Here is a 19,383-nt window from a genome sequence, read left to right as displayed (position 1 = left end):
TAAACTTACCACCTCATTATCTTAATGAGTAAAGGTCAGTTACGGTATTAAATTGCATATTAAAGTATGAGTGAAGTTACTAAACAGCTACTATCTCTTTGCTTGTTGTGCCTATGGCTTCATATTTTTTAAGTTTTTGCCAACGCTGAGAAGCATAGACAGAAGGGCAGATAGGCAGATAGACTATTCATTCTCAATCACGAGAGACACACACATTTTCCTATACTTCCATTCATGCTCTTGCAAACATTGTGATGTTAATATGTTGCTTATTTTCCCTGTGGCCTCCTGGTAATTCTTTGGCAGGTCACGTAAGGCAATTCTGTCTCTGGTGTCCTCAGTGTGTCTCACATGGTTTGTTTCACTATATTTTGCTGAAATGTGCATGTCTCATTCCAAGGCATTCTTGACCTCTGTTTTATTCCTCACGTTTAAAACTTGAGGCGTTGTCATTTCATTGTAGAGAAAGGTGTTAATACTTCTGACATACTAAAAACTCCAGAGCAGCTCTTGAAAGACAAATAACCCTTTTCTGTATCTCCGATCCAGTATGTTTTGTGACTTTTACTACCTGTAAGCTATACGGTTAGTATGAATATTTTTCACCTTCTGTGAAACATACAAGTGATTATTTCTCTAACCATTGCTTCTTCCCTTTTGACATTATTATGTGCATGTGATTTCTGGATCTGAGCTACTCATCTGAGAATCTTGAGAAGAATGAGCCTAAGGAAACTCAAAATCCAAGGAAATTAAAAAGACACAAGAGGAGGTATCTTTGAGAATTCCTCATCCTACCAGCTCTCGAATTAGCCTACTCCCTGTATCATGTGGATAATGAAAGTATTCAATGTTCAATCGCTGTATGCTGTATTTGCTGTTATATACAGGCACAATATATCCACTCACATACCTCCCTTAATGACACTTAGGTTTCAAATTGTAATGAAGGTCATGCTTAAATGTTAAACTTGAAAGAATACATGTTTTTAATTTTGAACATTTGGTAGCGATATAAGAACTGATACCACTTGCTTGCCATAAACCTATTCTTCCTATACTGTATAAATGGTAAATAATAAGATACATTACATTTATTATAGTATCTATGTTTTTCTGGTTCCAGATACACAAGTAGTACTTTCTATATGCTCTAAGTTCCTGTTCTCTTATAGAGTTGTGGATCCAGGTCTGCTGTTCCTTACCTAGTAGAAATGGGATGCTGAAAGCAAAGCTCCCCTTGATGGGCTGTTTCTACATCCAATGGAACAGATTCCATGTTTATTTTACACTCAGCGTGTCTACTTAACTGACCTTGCACTACTATACCATGCACCACTATACCAATGTGATTTTCTTATCATCTTAAGACTAACTCAAGGAGATACCCATGCACAAAATCTTATTAAGTAATTCCAAAGACCCTCTGCTATTAAGAGATAATAAGCAAGGGCTGGAGAGATGGTTCAGTAGTTAAGAACACTGGCTGATCTTCCAAAGGTCCTGAGTTCAATTCCCAGCAACCACATGGTGGCTCACAACCATCTGTAATGTGATCTGATGCCCTCTTTTGGCATGCAGGTGTACACACAGATAGAGCACTCATAGACATAAAATAATCCTTTTTTAAAAGAAAAAACTAATAAGAAAAGCAAATAATTCAGGTGTAAACAAGTTTATTCGAATTTATTTTGTAATCATATTAACTTTGTATTCCTTTCCCACGTCCTCACTCCAGACAATACAATGACTCCAGTCTATGATAGGAAAACTAAAAGTTTAAAGAGATGTGTGATGGTATGTGGAAGAAGGAAGTACTTGTGTTGTTGGAAAAATGTTAGGGAACATTTTTCCCCAGCATGTGGAAAAGGACACAGGCATGAAGCTAAGACAGAGAAAGTGATAGAGATGACCAATGAGTCCTGTGGCTGTTGTTGAAAGGATAGCTTAAAGTATACCTGAAAAAGCCTCTAGTCACTACACTGTCAAACAAGGACTGATAGGAAAATGTCAGCTACTCAAATACATTCAAACCTTAATCCTCAGACCTGGAAAAATCTTACATTACCTGACACCTCCCCCCTCCAACAAAAAAAACCCTGCAAATGTAATTAGGATTATTAACTTTCAGATAGAGAGATGATCCTGGATTTTATTTGTAGACTTAACTTTACCACTTGATTCCTTGAAGGAAAGAATTTCTCTGGTCAATGTTAGATAATTTGCGAGTCAGAAGAGCTGAAGGAGGGAGAGCCTAAGTACATGACATACTCAAGACATCGTTCTTAAGCTGTAGATGGTATGCCTCTATAAGATGAATGCTGGAGGGAAAGGCTTCTGGGAGCCAGGTTACCACCTCATTAACTGCTAGCAAAATTCAAGGACCTCATTTCTACCCTGCACAGAATACTTCTGCCAAGAGAAGCTGGGCTCAGCCCAGAGCTGACTGTTCTCTGGGTCCCTCAGCTCTGCTAGTGAAAGCTTTGACTTTGACCTTCTGAAACCTGTGGCACAGAAACCAGTCTGGATACTGTGGCCTCTGACCTGTGCAAAGTCCAGGTAATAAATGTTGTTTTCAGCTACTAAGTTTGTCATAATCTGTTATAGCCTCTACAGAAAGCTAAAACCAATGCAACTGGAAGGAAATTTTTGGCTCTTCTGAACAAAAAAAAAAAAGTCTTTATGTCCTCACAATTATAATCTTAGCCCAAATATATTGCAATATTAGATGAAAATATACTTAATTTTCATTTGAGTATAAAGTAATCATTCTCTGACAGAAAAATATTGAAATGTTATTATATAAAACATAGACATCTAGAATGTTTTATTTGGTTTTGTTGTTCTCTTGATAGGGAAGGAGACATCTTGAGAATAAGAATACTGTCCTAAATTGGAAATGAGTGAAATAGCAGAGGGTGAGTACATTAGAATGCATCTGGAGTGTTGATTTTGTTTCCAGAGACCTAAAGAAATACCTGGGGTTTGAAGTTAACTGGTCTATGGTTAGGGACCTCCCTCCTAGAACACTTTCCAAACAAAGAAGAAAAACAGAGACAAAAGGACAGGTTAAGTGAGATTTTAATAAGACAATGCAAGGTAATACTCTACCCCCTGTGAGAATAGCAAGTCCTGTAGGCATGATGGACTTACGTGTTACTCCAGGCCTTTGTTCATCGTAGTTGTTATTGACATGAGCATGAGAACTGTATCCCCTGTGACTTGAACTCCTGGTGCAACATTTTTGCACTATTATTTTGAGTCAGTTGCTCAGTACAGTGCCTCATCTGTAAGAGGTCTGAAGTAGGCACATGGGCAGAGATATTAACTTTTCCATATTCTCTACTTAGGAATGTCCTATCATAGATGTCTGGCCCTGGCTGGGTAGTAGGACTCATGTGTGGTCCAAAGAATAAGATGTCATTAAGTAGGTGAAGAGGCATGACCACATTTTTTTGTTGTTGTTGATAGTTTACCTGCTGGGATTTTCTGGGTCATGCACTGGGCAGCTAAACATATTTTATTGTCATTGGTTTAACCTTATTGTTCACTAAGTGTTCTGTGTAGCCCAAACCCAAGATGCGTGTTAGAGAGAGGAAAGTACTAACCGTATTCATTGTCTACTTGCTTCCTTTCTAGCTTTGGGTCGCTTGTGAGCTTCAGCTTGCTGCTCTATTTTTAATTTTTCAGTGGACTGACAGAGTGGCAAAGAGCTTGGAATTTTAGCAGTATAGTTCCTAGAGTCTACCCTGTTGAAAATCTGCCTTCCATCTCAATGCCTGAACTGAGCTGACTAACTCAACTGTTGACAAAAGAACTTGCTACAGGGGTGAGTAAGCCCATGAACAGGTCAGAGGCGAGTTAATTAAAAAGGACTCGAAATGCCTCAGCAGGTGAGAGGGAGGAGGCAAAGGTTAGTAAGGAGCGAATGAGCAAGGTCAAAGAAGATGAGATCTTTCACTTGATGGCTTCCGAATGAAGATTTTTAAACACAGAACTCAGGAGTGCCAAGGGAAATGGGAGAGATTTAGATTTATAACCCAAAGCCAAAATGAAATAAAGGAAATAGTTGGGAAGAAAAAAAATCAAGCTATGTCAGGTTAGATTAAAACAAAGTATTGTCAGGCAGTGAAGATTACCTGCACCTGAAATCTATGTTTTCATCTCAGACACTCACAAGTGACATGTCACCCTGGTGTGACTGCCCTCACCCACTCAGATTCCAACCCCCCAGGAAAAACTAGATTTTCTTCATAAATTACAAAAGTAATCTGATAAAACTGATGCCTCAGCACAGGGCCTCAGGCACACAAAGACTATTATAGAACAATGTTCCAGGGAACCCAGAGAGCATCTCCTAGGAGTTAACCAAGTCCTTCCAAAAAATAGGCAGGCTCTGCTTGAACGAAGCCTGCTGAATTAAGCTTTCATTGCACAATGTGTTTTGTGTCCTGGCCCACTTGGGTTGTGTTCTAGTTGGTGTTCTGTAGTAATGATGAAGCACTTACCCAAATGAATGTGGAGGGGAACGTGGAGGTTTATTTCACAGCCCATCTTTGAGGCAAGTCAGAGCAGGAATGTGGTAACAGCGGCTGCAGCATAACCACAGAGGAGCACTGCTTACAGGCTTGCTTTCCTCTGACTATGTTTCTTATAGAGCCTAGGTCTATTTGCTAAGGAATGACTCTATCCATAGTTGGCTGGGCACTCCTACATCCAGCGCAGTCAAGAAAATGCTGTATAGACATGCCAACAGGCCACTCTGATGGAGACAATTCTTCAGTTGTGATTTCTTCTCCCCAGATTTGTCTGGGTGTGTGTCACATTGACAAGAACTATGATAATCCGTAATCACTAGTGAACCTATATGAAGAATGATGAAACACTTTTTACAAATAAATCTACAGCAAGTCTATAAGCACATAAGGAAGTATTCTCTAGCTCTGAGATCTGTCACCAAGTGCCTTCTCTGTAGATATACAAGCAAATAGAAAGTGTTCCCTGGGACAAGCTCTCTGGACAGGTCTTTCCTAAATTCTTACCATGAATTGTTGCTATAGCCAAGGGCTCATTTTCTGAAGTGCCTCAGTTACCAATGGAAACCCATTGAAAAGCTTCAGAAGTCATAGGTACTGTATTGTCCCTCAGGAGTGCTCATTTTTCTTCATGTTGTGACCCACATGGAATGAGATAAAGACATCTTTCTTTAAGAAGACCTCATCTGATTGGTCACCAGAACACAAGGCTCCAAATGACTTATACCCTACTGAGAGAGGATGTGTAAATTGTTAATTTGTCAAGCATTCAAAGCTTTGGAAGCTCTGGCACATTCTGAGAGCTAGCCTCCTAATATTTGATATGGCAGCTACTGTCTTACTGCTGTTTTCTCTGAGAACTTTGTTTTTTAAGGTTAAACCATTCTATCTATTCTCTTATGAAATGATGCAGAAATTCTCTCATGTGTCATATTCCAACCTCCTGACCCAGACAGATCCTACATACCCTTCACAAGGATCTAGCCAGAAGAAATCTGAATGATCATCCCCTTCACACAACCTCAGAAACTCCTCAGGTCTAGACAGGTTCCACGTCCAGTTCCCCATCCTAGTCTAGGCACCCTTGCTTTCATGGCTCTCAACCTCAACTTTTATGGCTCTGGTCAAGACATACTCCATTAATATCTGATTTACTGTCCCTTCATGGGCAATATTTCAATCTCTCAGATCCTGCACATCTTGTGCCAAGGTCTAGCAAGATGAGTCAGCCTGATTCTCCCTTAAGCACAGCCTCCATAGCACCCAGAACTACTCCCAAACTCCAAGCTTAGACTAGCTCACACAGGGTACACTCTCAACCTCCTATGTATACCTGACTTTATTCCGCATAAGTCATTTGCAAACTTCAGACTCTACCCACTCCATTCATCCTGTGTTCTACCCTAACCTTCTTCGTCTTATCAGACACAGAACTAACAAAGGAATATCAAATATCCTGATCTTGTTGCAAAAATATAAACAATATGAAATATCAAGGCAATTCCCATGCCCCCAAATTCACCAGCCCTGTAGAAATGTTCACTAGTAATAATTACCTAGACAAACTGCAAGACACAGAATTTAAAAGAACAATTAATAACTTCATGAAAGAATTCAAAGACTTTAAATAAGACACACACAAAAAAGTCTAAATGAACTTAAAGCAAATGAACTTACTTAAAAGAGAATACATGCTTAAGTGCTGGAGAGGTAGTTGGGAGTTCTACCTCCAGATCAGCAAGCAGCAAGAAGAAGGGCTACTGGTCTTGCCTTGAAAGCCTAAGGCCCAGACAGACTTCTTCCACAAGACCACACCTATTCCAACAAGGGTACATGTCCTAATCTTTTCAAATAAAGCCACTCCTTATGAGCACATGGGGACCATTTTCATTTAAATGACCACAGGTGAGGATAAAAGTACAGTAAATGTGTCTGAAAAAGTTATAAGGAATCATATTATTTACCATTATATATATATATATATATATATATATATATATATATATATATATGTATAAAGTCTCCCTTTGAGTTGTTGATCAAGGTTATCCTAGGACTCCCAAAACATTGTAGGCTCTTGCTCTTGTCCCCATATCGGCCATATCGGTTATCCAATACCAAATTGTCATCTCTGAATTCATATGCAGACAAGTAATATTTTATGAAATGAACAGGTTGTATTTACATATTTAAGTATATATAATTTGTACTTATATTTATATTTACATATATAGATAGTGATAATTAAAGAAATAGAAGTTTTACATTTGTGAGAGAGCAAGAGGCAATCATACATGAGCAAGGGAAGGAAGGGAAGAAAGGGACAGAAGGGGGAAATGTGTAATTATGTTAATTTTAAAAATTAAAAATATATTTTTATAAAGAAGTAGAAACTTTAACTTTCCTCTCCCTGGAAAATAAGTTTTCTGTCACTATATTAATTAAGATAGGAATTGATTTCATCTTAGATGTATCTTATACCTTCAAAAAAATTAGAGGTTAGATTGGGATAGGGGAAGAGGGAAACAGGGAGGACTAAGTTCAAAATGAATGAATAATCTCCCTCCCTCCCTCCCTCCCTCCCTCCCTCCCTCCCTCCCTCCCTCCCTCCCTCTTTCTTTCCTTCTTTCTTTCTTTCTTTCTTTCTTTCTTTCTTTCTTTCTTTCTTTCTTTCTCTCTGTTCCAGTTTAGCAGTTTAGTACTGGTATGACAACAACAACAACAAATTTGCTTCTACTGTTTTCATGGAGTTCTATTCTATTGTAGATGGTTTGGGATCGGTAGAAACAACTAAAACAAAATTCAATGAATGTTACTACAGTATTAAGCACAAAACCATCAGATGGGAGAAAAGGCACTATAGCCTCTCCCTTGTATAAAATAGTATAATACACTGGTTCCAGTTAGCAAATTATTTTGTAATTCCTTTTCTAATTAGCTGCTGTGAAGAATTTACTCTTTGAAAATGGCAAGACTGGTGGATGGGGGAGCACCGTTATAAAAGCAGGGAGAGAGGGGATGGGAGAGAGGATTTATGGAGGGAAAACCAAGAAAGGGGATAGCATTTGAAATGTAAAGAAATAAAACAACAAAAACAACAACAGCAGCAGCAAAACTGGAAGGTTGAGGCCCCTTTGGGGCTTATCCTTCCTTCTTTATGTTGTGAAGAGGTTTTCGAAGTCAAGAAACCCAAGACTTTCCCATTTGGAGGATACATCTTTAACTCATATGTCTCAGACAATACTTTGTTACCAGAGGAACTTTTGCTTTCAGATTTAGCCACCTTTACATCCATCATCAGAGCAATTCCCATTGTATGACAAAAATACAAAAATAGGGAGTAAATGCTTGTCTGATATTCATGAGCTACCTTGAATCATACAGTCACATACGTGTGCACATAAATATTCCCCTTAAAATTTCTCCAATTTCTTATTGAACTCACCTCAGCTGATAATAGAATATGGAAGTCTGTCAGTCCAGGCTATTCGTACATTTACAAATGCATTTAAACTTGATCAATTCTGAAATTTGAAGAAATTTTTTAGAGTTTATATTCATTGACTTGATTTATGTCTCTCTTCTGCCTTCTTTTAAAAGTGGGCTCAAGTATTGAAAGGAGAAGCATATCTCATATTCCCTTGTTCTCCAGAGAGAAGGGCTAGTCACTCTCTTGACTCTCAAATAGCAGATGAGAAATAACTCATCTATTTTGGTCCTCTTATTCATAGCGTGATTTCCACTACTAGTATCTGAGGTTCACACGTACTACACTTGTCTCATTAATGACTCAAAATAATATCCTATTAAAAGAAACATGTTAGTTTATTTTCCCATTGCTGTGACAGAAATATCTGACAGAAGCCACCTAAGGAAGGACACATTTATTTTGGCTCACATTTCCAAGACTTCAGTCTATGGTTGCTTAGTCAGTAAATGTGATAAGCTATCCTGGCAATGAGAGAGTGTGGCAGACTGCTCTTTGTTAATTGACACCTTCCCTATTCTAGGCCTTTGTGAAGTATATCATGCTTAAGGATCAAAGAATTACTCTTCACAGCACATGTGATGTTTTGGTGTTTTCTGATCCACATACAACTGCTATAGATCTGTAGCCCAGAAACACTAACCCTACTGTGACCTTCCAAGCGAGATTGTAAATAGGTGGGCTTAAAAGGACACCCAAGCCATGCATGAGAGAGCCTTTATTATTACCTAATCTCATCCTGTGTTCTTGGAGAAATTTCTGTTTTCCCTTAAGCAGCTTGTGATCACTCTATTGAAGTTCACTATACTTAGGGCCTGGAAGAATAATATGGCTGCTGTCAAGGAACTAATTGAATGCATAGGTGTTAATGGCAGGGTTGCAGTATGGTGATGTTCACAAATCAAAATGTAAGTAATAAATATACATCACACACACACACACACATACACACACATGTTTATGTTACAACTAAACTAATATGAATTACACATTTATTTAAAGTAATTACTGACCATAGTCTTTCATAAATATAAGTGAAAATGGAAGTAACATGTGTCCACACCTCAGTGATTGTTCTGATTAATACGTAATTTTGCTACTGATACTTGGCCCTGCACAGATAGAATCTGTGTTCAAATGCAAGTTATTTTCCTTCAGCAGGGATTTAAGTGTTTGCTTTGTAAGACGCAGGTAATATATACTTGTATGCAAATGTCTTTAGGAAACCTATCACTATGTACAATGAATATAACATATGTCCAATAATAAATATGCCTTGTGAGCTGTATTTTCTGACAGTAGCACTTTCCTACCTTTATTATGTGCAAGCATTCATAGACAAAACATAAATTACCAACGTGGCTATGTTCCTAAGAAAACATTATCGACAAACCTAGGAAACTGGATTTGACACAAGCATTATTATATACAGATACTTAAACTGAGTTAGAAAACAATCTTTTCCTAGATTTTGTCCCATTGGAGCAAAAATAGGTTAGAAATGTATGTTTGGATAAAATATATTTTTGATGGGTATTGATGAGGGGGTTGCTGGAGTATTAGTTTAGGGAGGAAGGCCTTCCGGCACAGTGTACAGCACCATCTAACAGGTAACTCACATTTAAAGAGTTCTGAGGGAGAAGCATTGTGATGCTGGCTTCCCTTAAATCTTCAGCTTAAGAAAGTATATCTAATAGCTGCTGCTGCCGTTAGACTCCAGCTTCTTCAGATTTCTTATGTGGACTCAGTCTCAGTAACTCTCTGGGAAACATCTAGGGTTTCAGTGGATTGGAAACCCAATCCAATCTGGGTTGGACTGAATTCATCCAGCCTTCTGGAAGGATAAGGTACTTTACTGGGTCCTCTGTCTTTCCAGTATGCAGATGGCCACATTTGACACTCCCCACTTGATTTGCAAGTCAATAAAACCAATCACCATTTGTAATATATGCACTCTGTTGATCCTGCTCCTTTAGCAAACACTTTTTAATACAATGTCAACTAACAATAATTCTCAGTGGTGAAGGTCAAAATGTATCTTCCCTTTCCTTTCTGTAGGAAACACACCCAGCATAATCTTCCATACACAAGACGCAGTTGAATTCTTTTTCAAAACTTAGTAAACTTTCTTGTACTCTGTACAGATGAAAACACATATTTATTCTTATTGACAAAGGTCTGTGGTCAAGGGCAAACCTGAGACTTATTGATCACCATACAACAAAGAGGCAACACACTCCTATGGACAACTTTCACATTTGGAAACTGCCCAGAGTCCAAACACAATATGCTATAGTTGATTCTTTTCTAGACTCAATTATCTTCAGGTGTGGACTTTGTAGATACTTTGAGATAGTTAGCACTTAAGACCTTTTTAGAATATTGTCATTTACTATTTCTTTTATACTCCCATTTGGTAAATTCTTGATAGCAGATATAATTATATTAACTCCAAGAAAAGAATGGGGACCTATTTGCATTTTATGTCCCTTGGCTTTGTTCCTCTCATTATCACTGCTTCTATTAACATCTCAGAGGGCACATACACAAGAAATATATTTCTAACGTATCTGCTCGAAAGACATATTGATTTGTAAAGGAAATGACAAACAATTGATTATATTGTCACAGTCGACTTTCAGTAGGACTGAGACTGGCAAAGGAATATAAGATGCTTAAATGCAATGCTTTATTCACAGGGGACATCAGCATTCTCCACTTGAGGCAACATGAAAAGTTCCCTATTTTCTTCATTGTGATCCAAATTAAAGCAAAGTTTAATTAAAGTTTCATTAAAGAAAGATCTTTTGTAGTCCCGGGTAGCATCTTTTCCTTTGAGCCAAATATGTTGTAGAATGGCGGGCTTTCATCTCCAGTTTTTTAATGTTGCACAGAGGGAAGAAAGAGAATAGATACACCATTAATGAGGCATGATGCAGCTCAGCCAAGAGCATAAAGCGCCAGGTGTTCTATCAGTTCTCATCGAGGCTGAATGTTCTGCAGCACAGCACCTAAGAGATCTTCTGATTGGCAGTCTCCTAACACGCCACCACCACCACGGGACTCTTATAGGGAGCTGCTTCTTTAATCAGGCTTCCCTTTGCATGCTCATCCCTTCAGCTACTCTTCTTGCACATCAACCTTTTGGATGCCAAGTCTCTTCCCATCACTCTGTCTTGTTAATTTCTCCACCTCTCTCCTCTGGACTCCCACCCTCTTCTCCTGTAAATAAGCTTAATGTGCTAGTGTTATCCTCCTTTAAAACATCAGGCACTTCTTCACATTGTAAAGATGTGGCACATCATGCACCCATTTGGTTTTCTGCATGGCCTCTGGCAGTATGGTATTACTACCTGTAAATGAATTTCAATGTTGCCTCTATAATTTGGGGAGGGGCATATGGAACACTGTGAAGTCAAAGGACAAATGAAAGGTACATGGTTTCTTAGCTTAGAGTCCTTGAGAAAGACACCCTGAAGGAGAAATGTGCATGCAAGGAGATTGCACAGGAGTGTCTTAGGAAAGAACATGTAGGAGCATACAAGGAAGCCAAGGCTGGCCAGATCAACAAGCTGAAATGCATAAGTGAAGCAGAGACTTCTGAAATGGTCCACAGGAAACTCAAGTACTGAGACAGCTCTTTTGCTAACTGATTGCTAACTGGTCAATCAGTGCAGGAAGAGTCATTCTCACTGCCATGGCTCCTGAGTAAGAACAATTACTAGTACTGTCTGCACTGATTGATAAGAATGTCAACTTTAGGGTCCGTCCACCTCCAGTAAATTTATAACCTGGGTTGATTCAGTATTTGCTCCAGCTAGGATCATGTGGACTCCATAAGGAAAGAGACTGTCCTCCAAGAGAGCTGTAAGAACTAGCCACCATGTGTTTGAAAAGACTGGATTTTGAGTCCTTGATTCCTATGAAAAATACAGAAAAATACAGAAAAATTTATTTGAGAGCATGCTCTTGAAAGGTAGATGATTTAATATTCTGGGAAAGACCCTGGCAAATGATTGAACTAGCAACTAGAAGGACTTCTGAAGACATGGGAAAAAGATGAATCACATCAAGAGTCAGTGATGTGTCAGAATCCTTTCAGCATATAAGACAGAAAGGAATTGAAAACCCCAAAGAGAGTCAAGCTAGAATAGAATCATAAGTCCGGATGATGTCCTAAGTGTTATTTCATGGACTGATCATCAGGAATGAGCTTATCAGAGAGGCACACATGTCACTGAAAATCTAAGAGCCAGCTCTCTTCTCTCCTACAAGGCTGACAGGAAGAAAGTCCATTTTAGAGCAGATATGAATCTGAAATAGCGAGGGCCATGTGGTAATGCTTAAATGAAGGGAACCAAGTGTGCATAATTATTGTATTGACTGCAAGAATATCTTATTGTAGGATATTGTAGAGATGCAGTTTTAATTTTTTAAAAAATTTTCTTCTCGCATAAAATATATTCTGACTATAGCTTCCCTACCTCCCTTCTCCGTCAAATCTACTCCTTCTCTGTTTTTATTCAGAAAATAGTAGGACTCCCAGTGATATCAACCAAATATAACATAACAAGATGCAATAAGATTAAGCATAAACCCTCATATCAAACCTGGATGACAAGAACCAGTGAGAAAAAAAAAAAGGTCCTATGAGTAGGCAAAAGAGTCACAGACAATTCCCATTGGTAGGAGTCTCACAAAAACCCCACACTAAGCAACTATAGCATGCATACAGAGGACCTAGTACAGACACATGTAAGCTCCCTGGTTGCTACTTCAGTCTCTATAAACCCGTTTCTATAATCGCCACAGAGCTGATTTTGTGGGCTGTGTTTAGAGATGTGTTGTCAAAGGCGAAGTGCCAGGTATATGGTATGGTATAATTCAGCTGACGTCTTCACAATTACAGTAGAACTAGATGGCCCAAAGGCTGGTGTTTCTTAACTAATTCAAAGATTTCTCATGTAATTTCTAACTCAAGCCATTGTTCACACATTATCAGAGAAAGAAACCTGAGATCTTTCAACAATTGTACAATGAATTCCTATTTAGTTTTTCTTGAGAGAGACATGCTTTTATTTTCTTAGGTAGCTGTACAGCAGGGAATAGGAAATCTGCAAACATATCTGTGGATATTAGCATGAGTCTTAGGAACCAAATCTCCACTAATTTCTTAAGATAAAATAAGGTGTCATCAGTGCTGGTAAAAGATTCCTTGAGGTAAATTACCAAACCCCAGGAGGAGACTAACAACACAGGCCCTGTGTACCTGGAGCAAGATTTACAATAGAGCCTGGCATGGCACTTGAGAAATAGCTTCTGGACAGCTACTGCCTTGTTAATGATGAAGAGCTTGGCCATGGAACATCAAGTCATCATACACTAAAATAGCAGATGATCATCATGAACCTAACAGGAAATACCAAAACCAAGTATGAAGAGAACTCTCAGGGGCCTGAAGAACGAACAGGAAGAGGAGAATTGTTCTCTGTGCAAAAAGTAAGTTCAATTGACATTCAACATTTTTTTAAAAAGGGAAATATTGTGTTCAATGGTAAACCATGCTCCAGCACCAGGTCTGGCACAAAGTCAAAGTAGCAGCAATGGCTCAGGACCCAGGGAGCCTTATATAGCTAAGACAATGAAGAAGGCAATCATAAAACAGAAGAGCCCCATGGCCACAGACAGAGCATAGAGCCCAGAGGGGCATAGGGAAAGAGCTGCTACTTGAGACTCTGGCTCCCAGCACTGCCATAACCAAACACTATTCCAATGCCATTCCCTGATCTAGGCACACCAACTGTGGTGACCCCAACCACTAAACTTCAATGAACGTGGATGCTGTCAGTGTCCCAGAAAGAACACTGGTCTAGAATTACCATCTGTCCACTGGGAGAAGGAAGCTGCTACAAAAGGGTTGCTAACATGGGGACTTTGCTCTACTTAAGAGGGAGGCAGACACAGGCCAGATTAGACTCCTGCTATAGGAACAGATCAGAACTGGAGAAATCGGCAGTGCCTTATTGACCTGTTTTTGCTCAATCTGCTCTTTCACTCCTGTGCAGTCCTAGCTTGGACACACAGTGCTCTCCCTGTTCAAGGTGACAGACTCACATTCAATAATTCTTAAATTATTTTATATGCCACACTCATCAAGGCTAAGTCTGAGTTCCATAGGTCCATTGGTTAGTGTGACAATTATCTCAAACTACATTCCCCACCTTCTGACAACACCCTATCCCAGCCCACCTTATTTTTCTTTTCAGTCTTGACTTTGGCCATTGCATAAGTTGCCCTGCCCCCCTAGCACAGTAATAGTGAAGCCAGCACTTAGCTTAGTATTCACCACAAATGTCTTCCATTAGATGTGTCCCACAAGATTTGACTATGGAGAATGAGTTTCAAGATTTGCCTAGGGATTTTCTATGAAATAAATTCAGAAAAATATTGAGCCTGTCTTACAGCTGCACAATTTTGAAATGATGCTTGAGATGAATTATGAAGGGTACATAGCAATTCTCTAAATGAAGAAAATATCTAAGGACCTTTGAAACCCAGAGAACAACCTGCAAAAAATTCAGAAAGGTGAAGATACCTCAAGTATCTGGATGTTATTTAAGTTTCTGATCACATCAAGTGAGAGATCTATGAGGGAAAAATGGAGAAGCAATTTTCTAAATGAAACTATAAACATATTCATGCAGATTTTGGCTCATTTGCTATGTCAATTTAAAGTGATGGGTTCTATACTTGTGGCATATGAAAACAACAGTTAAAAGTAGCAATGAAAGTAATTTTATAGTTGTGGGTCACTAGAACACGAGGAACTGAAAGGGTCTCAGCATTAGGAAGGTTGAGAACCACTGGACTATAGCATCAGTTTCAGTTAGTCTGTTTTGTGTTTCTCCAGTGGAATGCATCAGTCCTAGAGCTGGTGAAGTCCAGGATTATGGGTTTTGATACTGTATAATAACAAGCAGAAAGTACTACATATTGAGAGAGCAAAAAAGGACTAAGCAAATTCTATAATAAATGTAGTACAGAAGTTACCAACTCATGATGATAAAGTCATTAAGCTATTGGTGTGGGCAGAGTTCTCAGGGCATAGTAGCTGTTTAAGGCTCCATCTCTCAGAACTGATGCACTGAAGATTAACCACAAAATGATAAATTTAGGAGTACACATTTAAATCATAATACACCGTTTGAACCTTGGGTTTACAGTGGAATGAGATAGAGCATACAATCTCAATAGGATGATTAGCACTTTGCACATCTTTAGTGGGAGAGTAACATGACAGGCCACTAGGCAAAACTCATCACAGCTGAACCAAAGGCTAACTATAAATGCTGGAAAGCAGCAGCAGATTTCAACATGTCACAAGCTATGGGATAAAGTTTAACAACTCCAGAAGTGCTAGGATTATAACAGATACAATAGTCCCAGGGCTGGGGAGGCAGAGTCAGGTGGCTCTCTGGCACAGACTGGTTAGCCAGCCTAATCTACTTAGCAAGTACTAGGCCAGTAAGAGGCTGGATGTCAAAAAAAACAAGGTGTATGATACCTGAAGAGTGAAGTCTAAAGTTGATCTTGCCTGACACAGGTAAAAAGATGTTGTACTAAAACAAACACATAAAAGCACAACTGATAAAAGATTCTTTGCTAATGACACACATGTATTGGTCCACCTTACATTACATAGTTGAGCTCCATTTGTCAGGACTTCACAGAGAGAAACACACCAAAAAACTTCTGACGGCGTGCTGTGGTTTCTTGCCGCTTCCTCGGACTTGTGTGGATGGGCAGAATGATGTCAGCTGAGACAGACAGACATTATTCTGAGGTTTACTATTTCAGTCTCATGTGCTGAGATGAGACATGTGCTGTGACAAGACCATTGGAGGACACGTGATGTTTGGAGGGGGATATAAATAAGACTCAACAGACTATGGGAAAGCTTGGCTTACTTACAGAGCTAAATGCTTCTCGGTCTCTTGTCTTCACTCATCTTCACTTAGCTGAGAGAGGCACAGCCAAGAACTTCTCCTGGCATTTTTGCTGGTCCCTCCTGCTGACACAGGCTGATTCAGCTGAGGCCTGGTTGTGCCCAGTAGGTCATGTCCCTGCTACGACTATCCCAACACTACGGAACTGGACTGCTGATATATCCTTGAAGTGTTTGCAAGTGGATCTTGCTGCTGACCTTTGAACTAAATTGCTGATTTCTTGACAACACAGATGGGATCTTCTCCAAAGAACTATTTCTAAACAGGTCCACTTCCTCGCTCCCCTGGATCCTTTTTTCCCCACTACCCCTGGTGGGTGGTGGGCTAGAAGAGAGATTAGAATGTTTAAGAATCATCATTAAAAGTAGGTTTAAAAAAATTAAAACTACAGGTCCTTTCTGTTGCTTATAGAAATTTTATACATTATAAATCCCACCTTGAAGTCAGTAGAATTGCAAATAATTATTTTTCAGTTTCTGACTTGTCTTTAAACTCAATTAACAATATCTTTTGTCTCAAACATTATTTAAAAATTTAATGCAAAATAATCATTTTTAGGCTTCCCTTTTATGTACCTGGTTTAAGGCATTTTCTTCTTTACCGAGCAAATAAAAACAACATAGTAAATACCATAATTAATATGTTATGCCTTGGTTCAGATGGAAAAAAAAAGCTACATTGTGTCTTGTAGGCCACATACGGAATGCATTTGTGTTACACAGTTTTCATTTTCCTTCTCATGTAAAGAGGCCATGTTCACTTACAATGCCATTAGCACATGAAAATGTTTTATAGATTTTTCTCCCTATAATAAGTTTGAAGTTAAATTTTATAAAGGTTTAGCATTAAGTGATTTGATAACACCAGGAGTATCAGAAAGAATCTTTAGTGCAGTGGAGTAACCACCTCAGCAATTCAGCTAGCTTCCTGTGGGCTTGTGCATGCGTATTGTGAATTTACTTTCGAATCTCTATTTTGTGCTCACCAGTTAAGCCTAATAATATTCAAATAAAAACCAACTAACCCACAGTCATTTGAACACATGAATATTCATAAGTAGAATGGCTTTAAAAAATACACAGGACTATAACTCAAGTATGCTAAAAGATAATCTCTGCACACTGAAATAAAGTAATATTAGTTATACAGATGTACAGAATAAAACATCTCCAATTTATATCTTTCAGACCATTCAAGCTAATAGTTGTTTGGGTAAGGTATCTGACAACATCTTTATGTCTTTCATTTGGTGATTGCTGGATCAAGAAAGGCCAGAAAAGGTCGTGCTATTGTCAAATTAATTTAGCATTAAAGCACGAAAGGATGTCTTTAACTGCTCAACGCATATATTAATAGCTCAGCAAATCATGGCCTGGAGTCACCAACTGGCATTATAATATGGTTATTTAATTTGGAATTTTAACTTTAAACCTAATTTTTCCAAGACTTTATTCTGTGTATCTTTCCACCACATATATTTCTGTTGCATAAATATAATTGAATAATAAAGGTAATATGCATGTCCGCATTATGAACATCTTTACAAACTTGTATAAAGAATATAGGAGTCATTTTCCATTGAGCAAATCTTGGTTTTCTGTTACCAATAATATTTACTGTCTCTGAGTTTTCTTTGATTTTAGTAATATAATTTAAATATAAAAGGTTAAATAGATACCTTCCTTAATAGTTAAAATATGGAGTGACTTAAATAATAGAACAAAAGCATGGGGAGAGTTGGGATAATTCCTACTGCCAATTCCACAGCTGTCACAAACTGATTTCCCCTTTGCTCAGATGCCTCTTTTGTGCTTGAAGTCCTTGAACTGACCTTACCTGAGGTTATCACCTTTCAAGAAAAAACTTGCTGTTCTCTGGCCCACCTCCACAAGTACACTGCTTCTAGACCTCTTTCAAAAGTCTGAACACGCTGAGAGCTCTAGGGGACCAATTATGAACCTTGGAGGAGGCAGCACACACCAGAAACCTTGAGAGGTTTCTCTTCTCTACTGCAGTATATCGGCAGACATTAGGAACCTGACAGCAAGAAGTGATGGTTAGATATCAGATGCAGGAAGGAAGAATGTGATTTGTGAAGTTTTTGAAAAGTTGGTATAAACAGCCTACAGCATCAGTTTTTATGGCTAGGCTTGAGTGTTGGGCATGCTTTACTTGGGTGACGACTGGTCAAGCTTTCCCTCTTGCTTGGTTGGCCTATGCAGAAGACATTGCAGCTTGTGAGGATGGCAGTGATTGCTGCAGGTTTACTGAGGTGATGTCTTTTCCAAAGCTGCTGCTGCATGCTTGGAGAAATCCACAGCAAGCCCTAGCAACTGTTGTTCTTCCGTTAAGCTGGGGATGGGGGGAGCAATTTTCTCTTCTCTTCTTCCTTCTTTCTGTTGTTTTTTTCCCCCACGTTGTTAACAAGTGAAGAGCTCTAGAAAGCGTTTGCTTCCCCAAAGAGACTGCTCTTTGCCTCATTGATTTACATGGAAGCTGCAACAGGTAGATGAATTTGTAAGACCTAGAGAGCAGTGAGCATTCTAAAAGCCATAGACTGCCAGAGGGGAGAAAACAGGTTAAACAGGATTCTGGGCCATTGCTAACTTTTCTAATTGGATGCAACTGAGGTGTATCAAACTGGAGCCTTGAAAATGAAAGGCATGTACTGTAATGCATGTGACCTATGTTAAAAACACATGTGCAAACAAACAAAAGAATGCTTGGTAGACTGCTTTGATATTTGGAAACAACTTATACATGACAGAATTTTGGAAGTCTTAGCTGACCTTGCTTGCAAGACAAACAAGGAAACTACTATTGTATGCCCTGGTGGGCTGGTGCCAGAAGTGTTTGTAGTAGATCAAGAAACTACCTATGTTATAAGGTAGAAAAATCACTATCAGATTGTGGTTTTATACTATTATAGGAACTTTTCTATTATTTTGGAGTAAAGCCATTTCCCTTTACCTACTAATCCTTCTGGTAAGAAGTAGCTCCTGGGTTTGTCCTAGACATGTGTATAGAATGAATGCTTGGCCTTAGGGTGATAGCTGGCCAAGGTTCCTGAGAGGGCCATTTCACATTTCTAGGAAACTATACATTAGAAGCTAGTATTAATTACTAGTGACATACACAAACCTTTGCTTGGAAGTACAGCTGTACTGTGCAGATTCTCTACTAGGGTTTCACATACTGCCAGCTTTCATTTACTAAAGACCAATGAGTTCATTAGTAGTGTCCTTGATCTAGAAGGGAGACCATTTAAATCCATGTAAGATCAGAACGTGTTACTATCTAGAGTGCTAAGATCTATAGAAGTAGATGTATATGGTATTTGTGGGTACAGAACTCT

This window comes from Grammomys surdaster, unplaced genomic scaffold, assembly GCF_004785775.1.
Source record: "Grammomys surdaster isolate TR1022 unplaced genomic scaffold, NIH_TR_1.0 278, whole genome shotgun sequence".
In the NCBI taxonomy this organism is placed as follows: Eukaryota; Metazoa; Chordata; class Mammalia; order Rodentia; family Muridae; genus Grammomys; species Grammomys surdaster.
This window is presented reverse-complemented; position numbering follows the sequence as displayed.